The sequence below is a fragment of the Ranitomeya variabilis genome, chromosome 1 (genome assembly GCF_051348905.1).
Source record: "Ranitomeya variabilis isolate aRanVar5 chromosome 1, aRanVar5.hap1, whole genome shotgun sequence".
Classification (NCBI taxonomy): Eukaryota; Metazoa; Chordata; class Amphibia; order Anura; family Dendrobatidae; genus Ranitomeya; species Ranitomeya variabilis.
In genome coordinates, this window is record NC_135232.1 from 1161356156 (window position 1) to 1161374931 (window position 18776).

Consider the following 18776-nt stretch of genomic DNA (forward strand, 5'->3'; position numbering starts at 1 on the left):
GGTCCCTGCCCTAGAATGAGTGGCACGTACCCTGAGAGCTGCAGAGCCTGGGGGTCCCTGCCCTGGAATGAGTGGCACGTACCCTGAGAGCTGCAGAGCCTGGGGGTCCCTGCCCTAGAATGAGTGGCACGTACCCTGAGAGCTGCAGAGCCTGGGGGTCCCTGCCCTAGAATGAGTGGCACTTACCCTGGGAGTTGTAGTCCTCTGAGAGTTGTAGTCCTCTGAGAGTTGTAGTCCTCAGCCTCTGCTTCCTCCCTGTGCTTGCTCCACTTCCTCTCTGAGATCTGGGGACTCTGCCAGTAAAATCATTCAAAGAGGGAACAGGTCAATCTGCAGGGAGCTGAGCCAGATTAACCCCGTAGGTACAGGGTGACTGCACACGAAGACAGAGGTATTCATTAATAGCAGACGCTTCACCCCTGTATAGCGCTGCCATTACTACAGCCAGCACTGAGCTATAGGAGCCATGAGTCCACCTATGGGGAGTCCTCGTCATATCCGTCCCACTCAGGATGCTGACACGGACTCCTACAAGAATCGTGGCCTCCGCCCGTCCCTCCCACTCAGGACGTTTACATTGCGTGTAATGCCGGTGACCGGATGCAACACACAGAAAACGCAAGGTGTGGACCAAGGACGACAGAACTTTGTCATCTACAGCGATCCGGGACAGTAACGAGGCAAACAATAACCACATCCTGCGTTGAGCAGCTCAGTAATGGACGTTCCTCCCTACACAATACTGAGGTCCTCTGCGTGGAGGACACGACGTTCACGGGATTTACCACATAGGTTCTCCTGCCTCTCTCTCTCTGGAATTCTGGCCCTGGCCGGGGTCACAGAGTTTTCCCACTAGGCCGCAAGTCTCTCTGACAGCCTATTAATGCGCGTTCAGCCTCCCGTGCCCCAAATGGCCAACTCCAAACCTGTTGTCCAAACCCCGGCACCGTATGGTTAGGAACTTGTGCCTCCTGTGACGTCGCCTCCTCGCGGATACTCACTGCTCGACCGTTGGCGATTATCTGCTGGGCCCGGAGCATAGAGCGGAGTCCACTGCTCTACGGGATGCAGATGCAGCACAGAGCGAGGTCAATATTGTTGTTTTATGACATATTTTCTTGCTCCTCTGCCATCCTCAGGAATCAATGTTTCCATTCAGTGACAGTAAGCAGATGAAGATGAGCAGGCTGGATCTTATGTACACACAAGGCCAGACAGGAGATTGCTGAGGGTAAATGTAAAGCTATGATCCTATCAGTCCATTGTTCTACCAGCCTAGGCCCATTGTGTGGATGAAGATACAAGTGCTTCTCACAAAATTACAATATCATCAAAAACTAAATTTATTTCAGTTCTTCAACCCAAAAAGTGGCATTCACTTTTTGTCTTGAAGAACTGAAATTAATTTGATGATGTTCTAATTTTGTGAGAAGCCCCTGTAGTAGACCCAGGGGAGCCATCACCACAGGGGTCTCACATGCAGTCCCAGGTAATGGGGCTCAGCCTGAGATACCCCCACTAATGCACAGTTAGCTTTTGGAGGGCAGCGGTTTCTCTAGGGGTGGACTCATTTCCGGGGGAACTGGCTTGGGGTATGGTGGACTGACGAGAAAATGTTGTCATTGTTGGCTGGAGGGGTATCTATGAACTACGGCAGTGATACTCATCGTCTGGAGGAACATATGCTGTGACTGCACACTATACCGGCAGTAGATACCAAAAGTTGGGAGACCATGAGTATCGCCTGGTATGGGGCAGTGGAACTACCAATCTTAGATTGGGAACTTGTGGACTGAGGACATTGTATTTTGGCCATCTACGTGAATTTGCTGTATAACTGTGGACCGAACAAATAAATCAAACTGCATCGTTTACCTGCCTGGGTGTTTATTGCACCTCGCAACCTCAGATCTTCACAGTCGGTCATCACCAAACAATATTCATAGCTGCTGTGTGAAGTTCCTATCATCAGATAGTCGATCATCAGAAACTCCAAGCGTGCAAAGGTTCGGATGGCCTGGATAAAAGCCCGCTGCTCCTGGGGTTTGTTCAGTTCACACCTAGGACATTTTCGGCAAACATTTTTTACATTCTGTCGCAGTTGAGGCCAATATAAAAGCTTTTGTAACCACTGTTATGGTAAATATTTATACTTTGCTTTATTATTATTAGACAATTAAATCTCCCTATATATCTGTGATAATTCTGTATTTTAGCATTCGCTTTATAAGTGTTAGTCATGAAGGCAATAACACAGGACGCTGTCTCTGATCTAGAGGGGTCTGTGTGCTAAGTTTTCTTTGTTATGGAAGACATGAAAAGCTGGGTAGAACCAGGTTCGAGGAATTCAGCAGTTTCCATAACACTGGTCAACACAAAAAAAAATCAGCAGCAAAGGTAATCTGTCTGTTTTATGGAGTTTGATGTGCGCTTAGTTTTGGTCTATCACAAAGTGTCTGAGATAGAAGTATTTTTGTTATTACGTTATTTCTGCATTTTCAGTGTATGTGGTTTTTCCTGTTATTCCCATTTCTTTGCTTGTCTTAATTGTCAATTTTCTTACAGGGACAACATCAGTAAAGATTTTAGTGAGTTTTATGGGAAGGAGCATTGACCGTGCAGTCAACCAATGACTGCTTCTCGGAAAGTCACATGTTATGGGGAGGAGCTAACTTATGAGGCGGTAAGATTTGAGTCAGTCAGAAAAGGATGGTGATGGCAGCAAGGACTGATATGTGAGACTCTGACAGGAGACAGGCCTCTATAGGGATCTGAGCCTGCCACAGGGAGATAGAAGGGAAGACAGCGGACAGCCACCATTGTGAGACTGACAGGAGACAGGCCTCTATAGGGATCTGAGCCCTGCCACCGAGAGATAGAAAGGAAGGCAGCGGACAGCCGCCATTGTGAGACTGACAGGAGACAGGCCTCTATAGGGATCTGAGCCCTGCCACCGAGAGATAGAAAGGAAGGCAGCGGACAGCCGCCATTGTGAGACTCTGACAGGAGACAGGCCTCTATAGGGATCTGAGCCCTGCCACAGGGAGATAGAAGGGAAGGCAGCGGACAGCCGCCATTGTAAGACTGACAGGAGACAGGCCTCTATAGGGATCTGAGCCTGCCACAGGGAGATAGAAGGGAAGGCAGCGGACAGCCGCCATTGTAAGACTGACAGGAGACAGGCCTCTACAGGGATCTGAGCCTGCCACAGGGAGATAGAAGGGAAGGCAGCGGACAGCCGCCATTGTAAGACTGACAGGAGACAGGCCTCTACAGGGATCTGAGCCCTGCCACCGAGAGATAGAAAGGAAGGCAGCGGACAGCCGCCATTGTGAGACTCTGACAGGAGACAGGCCTCTATAGGGATCTGAGCCCTGCCACCGAGAGATAGAAAGGAAGGCAGCGGACAGCCGCCATTGTGAGACTCTGACAGGAGACAGGCCTCTATAGGGATCTGAGCCCTGCCACAGGGAGATAGAAAGGAAGACAGCGGACAGCCGCCATTGTGAGGATTTTCACTAAATTTCTGGGAGAGCGAGTCACCTCGGAGGGAAAAAAACAGCTCAGCCACTGAGGTGTAACTGAGTGAGGGTCTCCACAGAGAGAGAAGCTGAAAGCAGCCTATATCATAATGAGAAACTGCCTGTCTGCAAATGTTCATCTGTAAGGAATAGGCTGACCTGTTTACCTCACAACTGTATATAGTTATCTACATGATTACCTCTAGTAAAATCAGTTCTAAATACAAGCTGCCTCTGTCATCTCTGGGGAAATATCTACATATAGCCGGTCGGCCGTAGTGCTAAGATGTTATGAATCCATATTGGTAGCTTGTCTTTAAGGAACCTATAAGATATTAGACAGTAACAGTTCAGCTTATATTCGCCTTGTATTTTCTGTAATTTTCCCAACACCTGGACCACATAGCTACTTTATCAATCTTTAGTGGGAAAGCGAATGTTCATAGTATCATCCAATTACTGCATAGTTTCATTATCCATGTTTAGTGAGAAATGTCGTGTTATAGTATGGTAAAACATTTGGTACCAGGAGAGCCTTGGGCATATTTTATCCAGTGATCTACTTGTCTGATGTTGATTGATGTCTGAAGAGTTGGCCACTCCGCCAGTGGGATACTATATCGGACAAATCGAACTTGGTAGGGCTTGTGTAATACTTAGTTATGCAAGCATTTGTTTCTAAACAAAATATAAGTTGAGGAAGACATCAGCTAAAACAGAAGCCCTGTTAACCTGTGTTCTCAAAAGGGGATACCCGTGATGCCACAGTGTGGATCGCAGGAATTTCTCTGTTTTCGCTGTTCTGCTTCTCACAGCTGATGTTCCCAGAGAGATGATGTCCTGGTGAAGCTTTTCCTGTGTACTGTGCAATGTAAGTACTTTACCTTTGTGATTTGTATTCTGAAAAAGTGTACACAATATCACTATTTCCTATTTTCTGTAATCATTTAATCATTACAATAAAATTAATTGCCTTCTTTAAAGCCGTATCTGAGCCCTTTGAATACTAGGCAAAACATCGACTCATCACATTTTTTTTTTAGTTTGTCACCACCATTGAACTGAAATTACTCTACTGTTTGATCTGATTTAAAGGAGAAAAATGCCCCAACAGTGTGTCAATCATCCAAACAGATTCTGCTATGTGTGTGGTTCTTTTACACCAAAATGCCAAGTACGTTCAATCACTCATGATATTAAAAAGACGTTCCAGATGTACTTTGTGTCCACTTGGTGATCAAGACAAAAGCTGGGCCCCTCATGTGATATGCTCAAGTTGTTCAAATGGTCTTCATGCCTGGTTGAAGATGAGGAAAGTGGCTATGCCATTTGCTGTTCCCATGATTTGGAGAGAACCCAAATATCATAGTGATGACTGCTACTTTTGTTTTGTCAAACTGAATCTGCGATTTGGCCAGTTCCACATGATGGTACCTTGCCCGATTTTGCACCACCGTTGTCTGGATTGGATGAAAATGAAGTAGAATATGAAGACTATGGAGCTGAAGCTACTGGTGGAGACATGGAGACCTCAAGTCAAGATGAGTATGTACCTGATGGAGCAGCCGAGCAGCGAGAACGCTTTACTCAACATGAATTAAACGATCTCATCAAGGACCTTTCATTATCAAAAGATAAAGCTGAACGTCTTGCATCTAGGTTAAAACAGAAGAATCTTCTTCATGATGATGTCAAAGTGTGTTATTACTGAAACAGAAGTAACACTTTAACAATACTTCACAGTTGATGGACCAGTGGTGTACTGTAACAATGGGAATGGCCTCTTTGAAGAACTGAATCAAGAGTATTTTGTTGTAGATTGGGGATTGTTTATTGACTCATCCCAGAGAAGTTTGAAAGCAGTGTTGCTTCACAATGGAAATATGAAACCATCAATCCATATAGCTCACTCATGTCATCCAAAGGAAAGTTATGACAATCTGTCAGTTGTTTTAGATGCTATACAATATAAGCATCATCAATGGAATATCTATGGAGATGTGAAAGGGATGGGTCTGCTAATGGGAATGCAAGGAGTGTTCACAGAATATTGCTGCTTCTTGTGTTTATGGGACAGTAGATATACAGTAGCGCTTTATGTTCATCGTGATTGGGGACAGAGAAACATCTATCCTCCAGGTAGAGACAATGTTCAGCATAATCCTTTAGTTGCTCCAACACAAATCTTTCTTCCTCCACTACATATAAAGTTGGGATTGATTGCCTGCAGAATTGCTTATTGAAAGGGTTCACAGGATTCCAAGACCAAGACACCTGGATTCTACATATCCTAGAGACACTTTGGCCAGATTGCTACGTTTTCCTACCAAGGAAGCATTTATACAACAAACAAGAAAGCCCCTTACACTCCCTACGGAATTTCAAGGGTTACAGGTGTATTCAGACTTATCAGCAGCAACACTGGCAAAGCGCAGAGAGTACGCACATGTATGCGCAGCCTTGAGGGACGCGAACATTAGATATAAATGGGGGTTTAATCCTGTGAAACTCCATATAACATATGAAGGTAATATAGTGACTTGTACCTCACTTATATCAGCTGAGGAGAAATTAGCAGCGTGGAAAATTGCCTGTGCCCCTGTTAAAGTGGGAAAAGGGAAGAAAGTAACAAATGAATGGTCTAAAGTATAAAGTCTATTGGAGCGAGAATGCAGGCCTCGTGGCCGGACCTCTAGACATTATCTGGAGACAAATCTTGTTTTCCAGACCCCAATAAGGCAGATGTTTTTTGTTTCTGCCCGCTGCCCGAGGTACAGGGCCTCCCCTATGGTATTTGTGATCAACCATAGGACACTGAATATATGTTGCTTTAATTTTCGTGGTTTTTTTTTTTTTTGTGTTGTATTTTTTGCCTTTTTTTTTTTGTATATTTCAGTGCAGCTTTGGGTCTGAAAGAGACGGAGATAACTGCTTGTTTTATAGTGTTGGATACCAGTGTATTTAATAGGATTAGTTCAAAGGGTAAGGAGGTGGAGGACTTTATAGCAGAAGATACATATATGTTGTAATGAGTATAAAAATAATGTCATTAAATGTTAAAGGCATGAATTCCCCTAGTAAAAGGAGCATGGTCTGGTCAGAGGTGTTAAAATCACAAGCAGAAATAATCTGTTTACAGGAGACACATCTGCTTGAAATAGATAATGGGAGATTTCACCATGATCAGTTTCCACATATTTTTTTTTCTAATAATACGGCCAAAAAATGTGGGGTCTGTATTATAATTAAACACACAGTGGCATGTGAAGTGTTACAGACATATGTAGACTCAGAAGGGAGATTTTTTATTTTGTCCTGTACTTTAAATGGGATAATTCATACATTAGCGACAATATATGCTCCGAATAGGGGCCAAGGAAAATTCATTAGAAAGGTATTTAAAAAAATACAGGCAGTTGGAAAAGGAGGTAAAATAGTGTGTGGGGATTTTAATCTTCCTATGAGTACAGAGATGGACAGTTCTCGAGGGGGTGTGCGGAGTCGAGGGGAGGTGAGATCATTAGCGCTCGAATTTCACTATCATGATTATTGGAGATATGTTCAAGCATCAGAAAGAGATTATACTTTTTTCTCCCACCGTCACCACACATACAGCAGAATAGATTATTTCCTGGTAGATGATAACATTTTATTAAGGAGTATGGAAGCAAGGATTGGTCTGATAACATGGTCGGATCATGCTCCTACATATCTTAAGATCTCACTGTCCCACCAACAAGCGCCCATATTTAGGTGGCGCATGAATGAGGAAATGCTCCTGAATGAAAGGGTATCTTCGATAGTAGGTTCTGCAGTAAAGGAATATTTTGACCAAAATGACAATGGGGAGATCAATGATGAAACCTTGTGGATGGCACATAAAGCGGTTATAAGGGGGGTGTTATTACAACAAGCGTCTATCCTGAAACAAGGAAAGGAGAAGGAGAAAAGAGAACTTCTGGGCAGATTGCAAACCTTAGAATCTATTAACAAGAAGGCGGTCACTCCTTCAATCACTGCTGAAATATTTTCAATCAGATTTAAATTACGAGATTCAATGCTGTCCGCGCATGCGCGTAACATGCGTAAATTAAAAATGAAGTGGTATTCTGCTGGGGATAAAGGGGGGGTCCTCCTTGCTCGAAGAATAAAAAAAAAGAGAGATAAAGAATAGGACTGAATATATTTTGAAGTCAGATGGGTCTTATGTGAGAAATCCTATGGGGATAGCTGAAGAATTTGTTAAATATTATATAAAGCTGTATAATCTGGGGAGTGACCCGGGGATCCCACAACCCTCGATGCAGGGAATAAAAAATTATCTTGGATCCGTGAATCTCCCTAAGATTTCAGATGAGCAATTGAGCTATTTGAATGCTCCCTTCACAAAAGAAGAAATTATTTCGACCATAAAACAATCTAAGAGGGCTAGCGCGCCTGGGCCGGATGGATTTCCTAATTATTATTATTATCAAACTTTTGAGGAGGAGCTAGTTCCTTTCTTGTTGAGAATATTTTTGAGGTGGAAGGACGAGGGGTCAATCGCTAAAGTCAACTTGGAGGCTACTATTATTACTTTACCGAAACCCGGCAAAACACCCACAACCCCAGAAAATTTTAGACCTATAGCTCTCTTGAACACCGATATAAAAATTTTTACCAAAATGTTAGCCTCTCGTTTAAATCAGATCATTCCAGATCTGGTCTCATCAGACCAGGTAGGGTTTGTGAGGGGTAGAGAGGCGAAAGATGGAATACGCCGAATGTTAGATCTAGTTCGGATTGCGGAGCTGTCTGGCCTCCCCAGTGCATTCCTGTCATTGGACGCAGAGAAGGCCTTTGACAGGGTGCACTGGGGTTATGTCCGGGCAGTTCTGGAAAAATTTGGGTTGGGAGGATCAATTCTCGCAGCTATTTTAGCCATATATGCGGCCCCTTCGGCGAGAGTGTGGACGGCAGGCGCTCTATCGGAACCTTTTTATATAACAAACGGGACGCGACAGGGCTCCCCCTGTCCCCAATAATCTTTGTTCTATGTATGGAACCACTGGCGGAAAGGATTAGGATCTCGCCTTTAATTTCAGGGGTAATGGTAGGTAAGGAAGCTCATAAAATAAGTCTTTATGCGGACGATATTATTATCTCTTGTGTGAACATCAAACAGTCCTTATCGACAGTCTTAGAGGAGCTGAAGGAATTCAGTGAGATATCGTTCTATAAATTAAACCTGAATAAATCATCAATTCTCCCGGAGGCAATATCAATAGAGTCCATACAAGATATGAAGAAATTATTTCCATTTCAGTGGTTAAAAGAAGGAATTCCCTATTTAGGGATAATGTTGACAACTACAGATCAGATAATAAAAGTAAACTTTACAAATCTACATACACAAATTAAAATTTTACTAGAAGATATGCATAAAATCACCACTTCTTGGATAGCCCGTATTAATGCTTTCAAAATGATAGCCTACCAAAGATTTTGTATTATTTCAGAACCCTCCCCCTAAATATACCAAAAAAATATATTCATGATTTACAACTATTAGTTAGTAAATACATATGGGCATATAAGAAACCATGCGTAGCAAGGGCGTCACTATATCTACCTATGGAAGTAGGGGGGATGGGAGTCCCGGATTTAATGGCATATCACAGAGCCTCAATATTAGTGGGGTTAAAAGAATGGTGGCAGATGACTGGAAACCACAGATGGATGCAGATAGAAAAATTTTATTCTAGACGGGGTTCCACGCGTCTGGCGCTAGAGACAGAGTTAATTCAAACCGGACCCACCTCCCCCTTATTGCCAACAATGCAGGCGGCAATCCGGTTATGGAGACTGTTACTGCCCTCGCTGCTAGGGATACCATGTGAAACATTGTCAATATATGCCATTGAGCCCCATATTCCTTATTTAAACCTCCAACAATGGCGAGGGGCGGGTATACAAACTTTAGCAGACATAATGGAAATCACTGGAGTTATCCCTTTTGATCAATTAGCCAAGAAATATACCGGAATACGAAAATATTTGTATCAGTATTTACAAATTAGGAATTTTTTAAATAAAATTGTAAAAGCGAGATATTCTGGTACTACGGGAGAGGGAAAGATGGGAAAACTCATAGTAACATCAGGTCCAACTATAAAAGGAATATCAGTGTTTTATAGAGCTTTAATTAATCCAGTGGAAGAGATTAAACTGCCCTATATGAAAAAATGGGAACTAGAGTTAGGGGAGGTATTAGAATTAAAACTATGGGGAAATAGCATAAAGGAGGTTAAGAGAGTGTCATCGTGTATAAATCACGTGGAACAATTAAAGAAGACTCAAATGAGATGGTATCTATGCCCAGAGAGAATTGCAAAATTTAATCCGCAATCCTCCCATTTATGCTGGCGAGGATGTGGACTAGTAGGCAACCAGAGACATATCTGGTACTTGTGCCCGAGGCTTCTATCCTTCTGGGGCGGTGTGCTGAAGCTGATTATGGAGATTACGGGGGTAACGGCACAAATTACTCCCTCAATGGCGATTTTACACATTGGTTTGGAAATATTTCCTAAACAAATTAGAGGGTTGATATCACATATATTGATAGCGGCTCGGATACTGTTGGCTAGAAAATGGAAGGAGACCTTTCCTCCAACCCTAAAAGAGCTGACCGAAAAGCTGAATGTGAACTGTAAATATGAATTAATGTTGTCTCAGTCTCGCACTAGGAGAAAAAAGGTAGCAAAGATTTGGCAAACCTGGACTGTGAGTAATTACCATTTGTCCTAAAACAGTTGTTATAATATATAATTTTTTTTTTTTTCTTTTTTTTGTGTTGTAATTATAATTTGTATTGGAATATTTTATGTTTGTGTTGTTATGTGTTATCTTTGAAAATAAAATAAACATTTAAAGGAAAAAAAAAAGTTGGGATTGATTAAAAACATTATGAAAGCCACGGCAAAGACAAATTCATAAGGGCTCCAGTACATTTCACAGAAATTCTCCAGCATTTCACCAGCAAAACTGAAGGAAGGGCATTTGTTGGTCCTCACATCAGAGAGCTTATGAGAGATGATGTGTTTGAAGGAACTCGAAACGATAAGGAATTGAGATCTTGGAAAAGCTTCAGGTGGATCTGTGAAAACTTCTTAGGAAAAAAAAATAAAAATCTCCAGAATATGTTGAAGGTGTAGAGGAACTGCTAAATGCATACTGGTGTCTTGGATGTCACATGTCTCTGAAAATGCACAGAGCTGGCCAATAAGAAGGTAAATCGAAGAATGGTGCGTTTAATGAGTGTTTCAGGTGTGGAGGATCGGATGTCCCACAGTGGTGCATGTGTGGTGCACATCCAGCTCCGTATGATGCTTCAGTTTACGGTCCGGTGGAACTCAAGCACAAGCATGTCGTCAAGACGACGGCGCATGCTCAGGAGTCCGGGTGGATCGCTCGCTGAAGTGTGCGGGGATGGTATTAAACAAGGAATATACACAATGTTGATAATACAGTAGCCGAGTGAGCGGGAGAGCAAGGATGGGATGACGTTGGTTGTGGATGTGAGGACTGTAGTTGAAAAATGAATAGATTGTCTACACCAGGGGTGGGCAATTAATTTTGCCATGAGGCCGCATGAGAAATTGGGATGGTTTTAGAGGGCCGGACTAATATAATTACCATATTTTTCGGCCTATAAAAGACGCACTGGACCATAAGGCACACCCCAAATTTGGGGTGAAAATTGCAGAAAAAAAGATTTTTTTTATAAGGTGGGGGTCCGTCTTATTGTCCGAATTTACAGTATCTTACCTGAGGGCTGGCGGTGGCAGAGCAGGGTCACAGGAGGCATGGTGTCGGCAGAGGTGGGATGATGCGGTACGGCGTGCACCTGAGCAGGGTCCCTTCCTGCTTAGGTGGGTGACGCCATGGCCTGGTGTCCATGGGGGGGTTGCAGCAGTGGTGTGGCGACGGCAGAGGTGCGGTATTGGGTGCGCAGGGTCCCTTCTACCGGTGAGGTGACGCAGCGGCCCAGAATGCAATGTGAGCAGCAGAGCCGGGTTGAATATCGGTGGCGGCGGCCATCTTTCCGAGGCCGCGCGTGCGCAGATTGAGTGCTGTGCTTCACGGGGCTTCATGAAAATGGCCGCAGGTGCGCAGATGGCGATCGCGGCGGCTATTTTCCTGAAGCAGAGATCTAAATCTGCAAACTCGGCTTCAGGAAAATGGCCGCCGCGATCTCCATCTGCGCACATGCGGCCTCCCACGGCCATTTTCCTGAAGCCCCATGAAGCACAGCACTCCATCTGCGCATGCACGGCCTCGGGAAGATGGCCACCGCCTACGATAAACAGGTGATCAACCCGGCTCTGCTGCTCACATTGCACGTGACGTACAGGGCCGATGTGGAGCTCAGCCTCTTGTGACTGGTGGCATAATGCTGCCTCCGGTCACAAGAATGATTGACACAGCCGGGAGCCAATGGCTCCTGATGCTGTGTCAATCACATCCTGACCCTGGAGGAACTGTATGCGCTGCAAGCGCATACAGTTCCGACAGCGTGTGGATGAGCTCGGGGCCTTCACTCCAGCCGCCAGTGGTCCTCCTCAGAAGCGGCTGGCCGAGCGGTGCCGAGGGTGGCTGTCAGAAGTGACAGCAAGCTGGCGGGCCGTTTAAAATCATCAGGCGGGCCGCATCTTGCCCAGGTCTGGTCTACACTGTGTGTTATAAAAGCCACGGTTTTCTGTTTTAAGAGTGATATATTGGGATGACAATTTGAGCTGTGAACAAATGTGTTTCATAAGAGGATGAAGAGATGGTGTAATGGGCTCAGATAATAGTAAAGGTGAGGTGAAGGGTGCAGGAACTACGTGCCATGCTGATTCTGTGTGTGAGATTATTTGTGAACAAAAGGGAGAAATAATAAGTATGAAGGATGTGGAAGAAGCTGATGTGATGTGATGGAATTGTGAAATAATAACCAATTATAAAGATGGGATGAGCCCTGGTCCATGCGGTCTCGGGCCAGTGGACGAGAGAACCCAGTGACTCCCCCGTGTCTCCACCACTGTCCTCCTCCATGGCCCATCCTCTACGTTCTACATTACTTTTTGCTCATCCTAGACATGTTTTCTACCTTTGACACAGTCGACCACTCCCTCGTACTACAGATCCTCTCTCCCCTCAATATCACAGACCTCCCCCTCTTCTAGATCTCCTTATACCTCACTAACTACACATTTAGCGTCTCCCATATGACCTCCTCTGCCCACCCTCTGTCAGAGTCCCTCAATGCTTTGTCTTAGGACCCCTTCTTTATCTATACCTTTGGCATGGGACAACACAATGTCCCATCACTACCAGTAATCTATAGGCTGATGAGCGTCTTTTAGCCACATACCCGACTTCTCATCTCGCTTTCTAAAACTCAACGTGGACAAACCTGAAATCATTTCTCTACAAAAGTTACAAACACAAGAAGATCTTTTGGATCACCAGATGTGATCTTCCTCAGGAGAAACCCTCCTTTATTCCCGACTTTCACTCTCGGCTCACCAGTAGAAATATTTTTTTAAAATGTTCTTTAAGGAGAAACAAAACCCCACACACGGACCTTGTGATATTTTGACAGCTGAACAAAGAGCGGCTATGGATGAGCTCCGCGAGAGGCACCAGACTGTAAACTGACAGATAAGGAGACATTGTGGTTTGGCTCGGTCTGAACGGAAGCTTTCAGACAAGGCAGTGATTGCCCTCAGAGATCATCTACGGACCCCACGCAATTCTTTTCCATGTTAAATTTAGCTTTGAAAAAAAAGATTGGATTCCAAAAATAATTTAGGAGAGGACAGAGATGAACAACCCACTATCCGTGCTCTGAATTTACTTCCTAAAAGGAGCTGAAAAATCTGGTTTACTCCTCAGGACGCCCGATTATGTCCAGAAGTGGGAGCTTATGTGGAGCAAATTCAAGGTTTTTAAATGATCTAAACCAGTGATTCCCAAAGTGGTCTCGATGGACCCCCAGGTGTCCACGGGAGACTCGACGGGGGTCTATGTTGGCGTGAAAAAAAAAAAAAAAAAAAAGGGGGTTCACAAGTTGAAAGTGGGTGGTCCACAAAAATTTATCTGGTTTCGATAGTAAAGAACAAAAATGTTGGCTTGGCTTTACCTATCCATTTTAAGGAGGTCAGCGACTGTTACTTGTAAAAACTTGCATATTCGATATTCAGTGTCGAGACTTGCAAAGCGCCGCCCGCAACGCTTGTTCAGACGTGCAAAGGGCAGAAATACGACTTGTGCTGTGCTTGCATGAACTTGTTTGATTCTTCACCAATATAAATACGAATGCCAAGGACAAATGTTAGTCATTTGTTTCCGAATTTTGAAAAGAAAAGTGTAAGTGAATCGATGTCAGTGTTTGCCAGTGCTGGAAAAAGTAAGTATCTGCCTATTGTTATACATACCTTTATTTCATATTGTAATCTAAATACATAATCACCAATCGGCTTCTCTCACAGACTTCTGGCACTTATGTCGCTATCCCACAATTCCAAGCGCCGACCGGAAGTCATTGATCTCTGAATATGGCGATGGCTGCAGTCCCCCCCCCCCCCCCATCACCTCCGCTGCACACAACTCCGCAGCCCGATCCCCCCCCGCAGCCCCCCAAACCCATCGCCGCTGCAGATTAAACAATCTGAATCTGGAGGACCTGTCATGATGTCAGAGTCATGGGCTGAGTCACCGATCACATGACTCTGACATCATCAAGGGTCCTTTTGCACGGACCACACAAGGGAGCACAGAGACAGCAAAAGGAGGTAAAGAAACAGCACACACACGGGAACACAAAAGAGACAGCACACACAAAAGGGGGAAAGAGACAGCTCACAGCACACAAGGGAGGAAAGAGACAGCATGCAAAGGGGAAAAGACAGCACATCAAACTAATAAATAAATCATTAAAATTGTGGAGTTTTGATGTCGAAATATTCTTCAAGAGTATTTTCTCTTTAATTTACAGAAATGTATCAAAATATAATTAATCAAAAAATGTTTTATATTACATTAAAATAGTACAAAAAAAAAAAAAGAGGAGCAGATTGAACATCACAGAACGGGGAGAGTTGCGGTTATTCCTTACAAAACTGAAGCCAAATATTGATAATTTGCTGTCAATCCATCAAGTACATCCCTCCCATTAAAATTATGACTATTTTTTTTTTAGTTGTTGATTTGCATTGTTGAAGTTACATTATTAATGCTTAATTTTAATTCTATTAAGTCTGTAATCATTTTAATAAATAGAACACAAGAAAATATACTATTTTTATCACTCCGAATTTAGGGTTGGAAATCAGCCGCGACGCAAGTTTCCATCGTTAGATCTAATCTTCACATTTTTTGACGAGTTTTGGGAATATGGAGGAAATGTAGCAGCAGGAGGGTCCACCGAAAGCAGTAAAATTTTGAATGTGGCCTACGAGAAAAAAAAAAGTTTGGGAACCTCTGATCTAAACCAATTGTCATGTAAATACAGTGTTATATTACAGGCCTGATGGAGGAGGGCTGGATGTAGACGGCTGTTTCTTGTGACGTGTGATGTGGACGCTTAAGATTACAAGGGTTGAAAAAAAAAAATCAGATACACAATACGTCACTGTGATGGCATAGCACTTAATCTTAATTATCCAGATGTAAATTCAGCAGGCATAGACTTATCTATATGTTGACTTTTGAATTTATGTGTTTGTCCTTCAGTTGGTCAAGAACCATACATTGTTGTCACCAGTCTAAAACATTGAATTTTGAATAACTGATGTTTGCCTCATATCAGTTCTTACAGCTTATTGTCGGCTATCTCTGCAAGACAGTGATGCAGGGTCATTGAACAGTGGATGTTTGCTTAATATGTTGAATGACCATTGTGTGGGTTATTTGGCTCGTTGACTTGCAAAACAGAGGATTAAAAACTATGCAAATTGATTAAAATAGTCAAAAAAAATGGAAGTTCGTATCACATCTTCATCTTGATCTCTGGATGATGGCTTGAAGGACAACAGTTGTGAGCTATACAAGTGGGATATGCATCTAACACTATACAGTGCCTTGCGAAAGTATTCGGGCCCCTGGAACTTTTCAGCCTATTCCCACATATCATGCTTCAAAACATAAAGATACCCAATGTTAATTTTTGGTGAAGAATCAACAATAAGTGGAACACAAATGTGAAGTTGGCCGAAATTTATTGGTTATTTTAAATTTTTGTGGAAACTCAAAAACTGAAAAGTGGGGCGTGCAATATTATTCTGCCCTTTTACTTTCAGTGCAGTAAACTCACTCCACAAGTTCATTGTGGATCTCTGAATGATCCAATGTTGTCCTAAACGCCTAATGATGATAAATATAATCCACCTGTGTGTAATCAAGTCTCTGTATAAATGCACCTGCTCTGTGATAGTCTCAGGGTTCTGTGTGAAGCACAGAGAGCATCATGAAGACCAAGGAACACAACAGGCAGGTCAGTGATACTGTTGTAGAGAAGTATAAAGCCGGATTTGGATACAAAATGATTTCCAAAACTTTAAACATCGCAAGGAGCACTGTGCAAGGATCATATTGAAATGGAAAAAGTATCATACCACTGCAAATCTACCAAGACCCGGCCGTCCCTCTAAACTTTCATCTCAAACAAGGAGAAGACTGATCAGAGATGCAGCCAAGAGGCCCATGATCACTGTGGATGAACTGCAGAGATCTACAGCTGAGGTGGGACAGTCTGTCCATAGGACAACAATCAGTCGTACACTGCACAAAGCTGGCCTTTAAGGAAGGGTGGCAAGCAGAAAGCCATTTCTCAAAGATATCCATAAAAAGTGTTGTTTAAAGTTTGCAACAAGCCACCTGGGAGACACCAAACATGTGGAAGAAGGTGCTCTGGTCAGATGAAACCAAAATCGAACATTTTGGCAACAATGCCAAACGATATGTTTGGCGTAAAGGCAACACAGCTCATCACCCAGAGCACACCATCCCCACTGTCAAACATGGTGGCGGCAACATTGTGGTTTGGGCCTGCTTTTCTTCAGCAGGGACAGGAAAGATGGTTAAAATTGATGGGAAGATGGATGGAGCCAAATACAGGACCATTCTTGAAGAAAACCTGTTTGAGTCTGCAAAAGACCTGAGACTGGAACGGAGACAATGATCCTAAACATAAAGCAAAATCTACAATGGAATGGTTCACAAATAAACGTATCCAGGTGTTGGAATGGCCAAGTCAGAGTCCAGACCTCAATCCAATCGAGAATCTATGGAAAGAGCTGAAAACTGCTGTTCACAAACGATCTCCATCAAACCTCACTGAGCTCGAGCTGTTTGCCACTTGTAAATCACAGCAAAAGGAGGCGCAACAAAGTTAAGTTACAGAGGCCAAATAATATTGCACGCCCCACTTTTCACTTTTTGAATTTCCACAAACATTTAAAAACAACCAATAAATTTCGTTCAACTTCACAATTGTGTTCCACTTGTTGTTGATTCTTCACCAAAAATTTACACTTGGTATCTTTAGGTTTGAAGCATGATATGTGGGAAAAGGTTGAAAAGTTCCAGGGAGCCAAATATTTTCGCAAGGCACTGTACATCCAGACAGCCAAGAGATCCAGAGACTCTTTACAAAACCACAGGCAGGAACACTCTACAGGATAGCTGCCAGATAATGGCTCCATCAAGAGAGACACAGATTTGACATTCTAGAGGATGTCAGCTCAGGTTACCATGGCACGACTGAAAGAATACAGATCTGATCCAGTGACAATCACTGAACACAGGAATAAGTTTGGGATAGACAGGATTTGGACCCACCGGGCACCTGAGCCCCATGGATACGTTTATGGAAGCCAGGATTGGGACTCACCAGTCACCTGGCTCCATGGAGATGTTTGGAGAAACCAGGTTGTGACCTTCCAGTCACCTGACTTTGTACCTCAATGGACTGTCATCTTCCGAAGCTTGTCATTACCTCCTCTGTGTGCATGCCAAACTACAATAAAAAGATCAAACAATTCTATGGCTGTAAAACTCAAATCTGCAGGATCCGATTCATCACTTCTATGTTTACAACATTTTTACTTTTATCATGGGATTTTTTTGGCAAAATAAAATATGCTTTTGCCACATCCAAGCTGGGTGTACGGAGAGAGAGAAAAAAAAAAAAATGAGGCACCAAATAGAGAACAAGCGAGGGGCAAATAAGCCACCACTACAAACAGGACCCGAAAACAATAAAATCAGGAAAATAATGTCATGGTGCCAGGCATTGAACCACATGTACAGTGCCAGGCGGAGCACCACATGTATAGTACCAGGCAGAGTGCCTCGCATACACAGTGCCAGGCAGAGCACCACATGTACAGTGCCAGGCAGAGTGCCTCGCATACACAGTGCCAGGCAGAGCACCACATGTACAGTGCCAGGCAGGGCACCACATGTATAGTACCAGGCAGAGTGCCTCGCATACACAGTGCCAGGCGGAGCACCACATGTATAGTACCAGGCAGAGCACCACATGAACAGTGCCAGGCAAAGTGCCCCTCATACACAGGGTCAACAGGAGTGGCCACCTTATACAGATTCACAAGACTGTGACCCCTTCATACTCAGCCAGTACCTCGCATACACAATGACCAGTTGGCCCCCCAGTGTTAGCTGGAGCCCCCCCAATATACAGTATAATGAGTTCTGCCTCTTATGCAGCGTGAGGTTGTGCTCCCTCATACAGAGAGCGGCCGCAGACAGTTTCTCAATAGACCTCAGCAGAGCACTCTTCATACTGCACATCTCCAGGCGAGTGTCCCTCACAGTCCGCATCACCCAGCGAGAGCCCCTCACAGGCCACATCACCCAGCGAGAGCCCCTCACAGGCCACCAGCAACTTCTCAGATTGTGTCTCCAGAGCGCCCGTCATAGTAACAGGCCTCACATTAAATGAGATGAAGCCTCAGACCCCACAATAATTGGCACTGCCCGTCACAGCAGCTGCCGTTCCCTCCATATAATACCCCCTTAGCACAGCCCCCAGTGTCCGCTCAGTACCTCAAACTCACCTGCGCTCCTGCAGCCTTCGCACGGTGTCATAATACAATAGTGTGCATTATATGATATTACATACAGCAAATGATTTACAGGTCATTACAGCATGACACTATGGACTGTGCTCCAACAGGGAGGACGGGCTAACGGGCAAACTCCAGG

At 43.9% G+C, this 18776-nt stretch overlaps 1 protein-coding gene across 6 annotated transcripts in view; it reads right to left on the reverse strand.

Annotated features, from left to right (window-relative positions):
• Nucleotides 1–18689, reverse strand: part of LOC143793451 (N-acetyltransferase 8F1-like) — a 36961-nt gene extending 18272 nt beyond the window's left edge. The window contains exons 1-3 of one of the 6 annotated variants that reach the window (XM_077280429.1): nt 18629–18643; nt 17440–17565; nt 1876–2060 (exon numbers count right to left, since the gene is read on the reverse strand). The gene's annotated coding sequence lies outside the window, so the exon portion shown is untranslated. Of the gene's footprint in view, nt 1–186; nt 294–785; nt 1236–1875; nt 2061–14496; nt 15001–17439; nt 17566–18628 lie in introns of those variants that run through there. The other 5 variants (XM_077280426.1, XR_013220127.1, XM_077280428.1 and 2 more) reach the window with 5 other exon arrangements.
• Between the last annotated feature and the right edge of the window lie 87 nt (nt 18690–18776).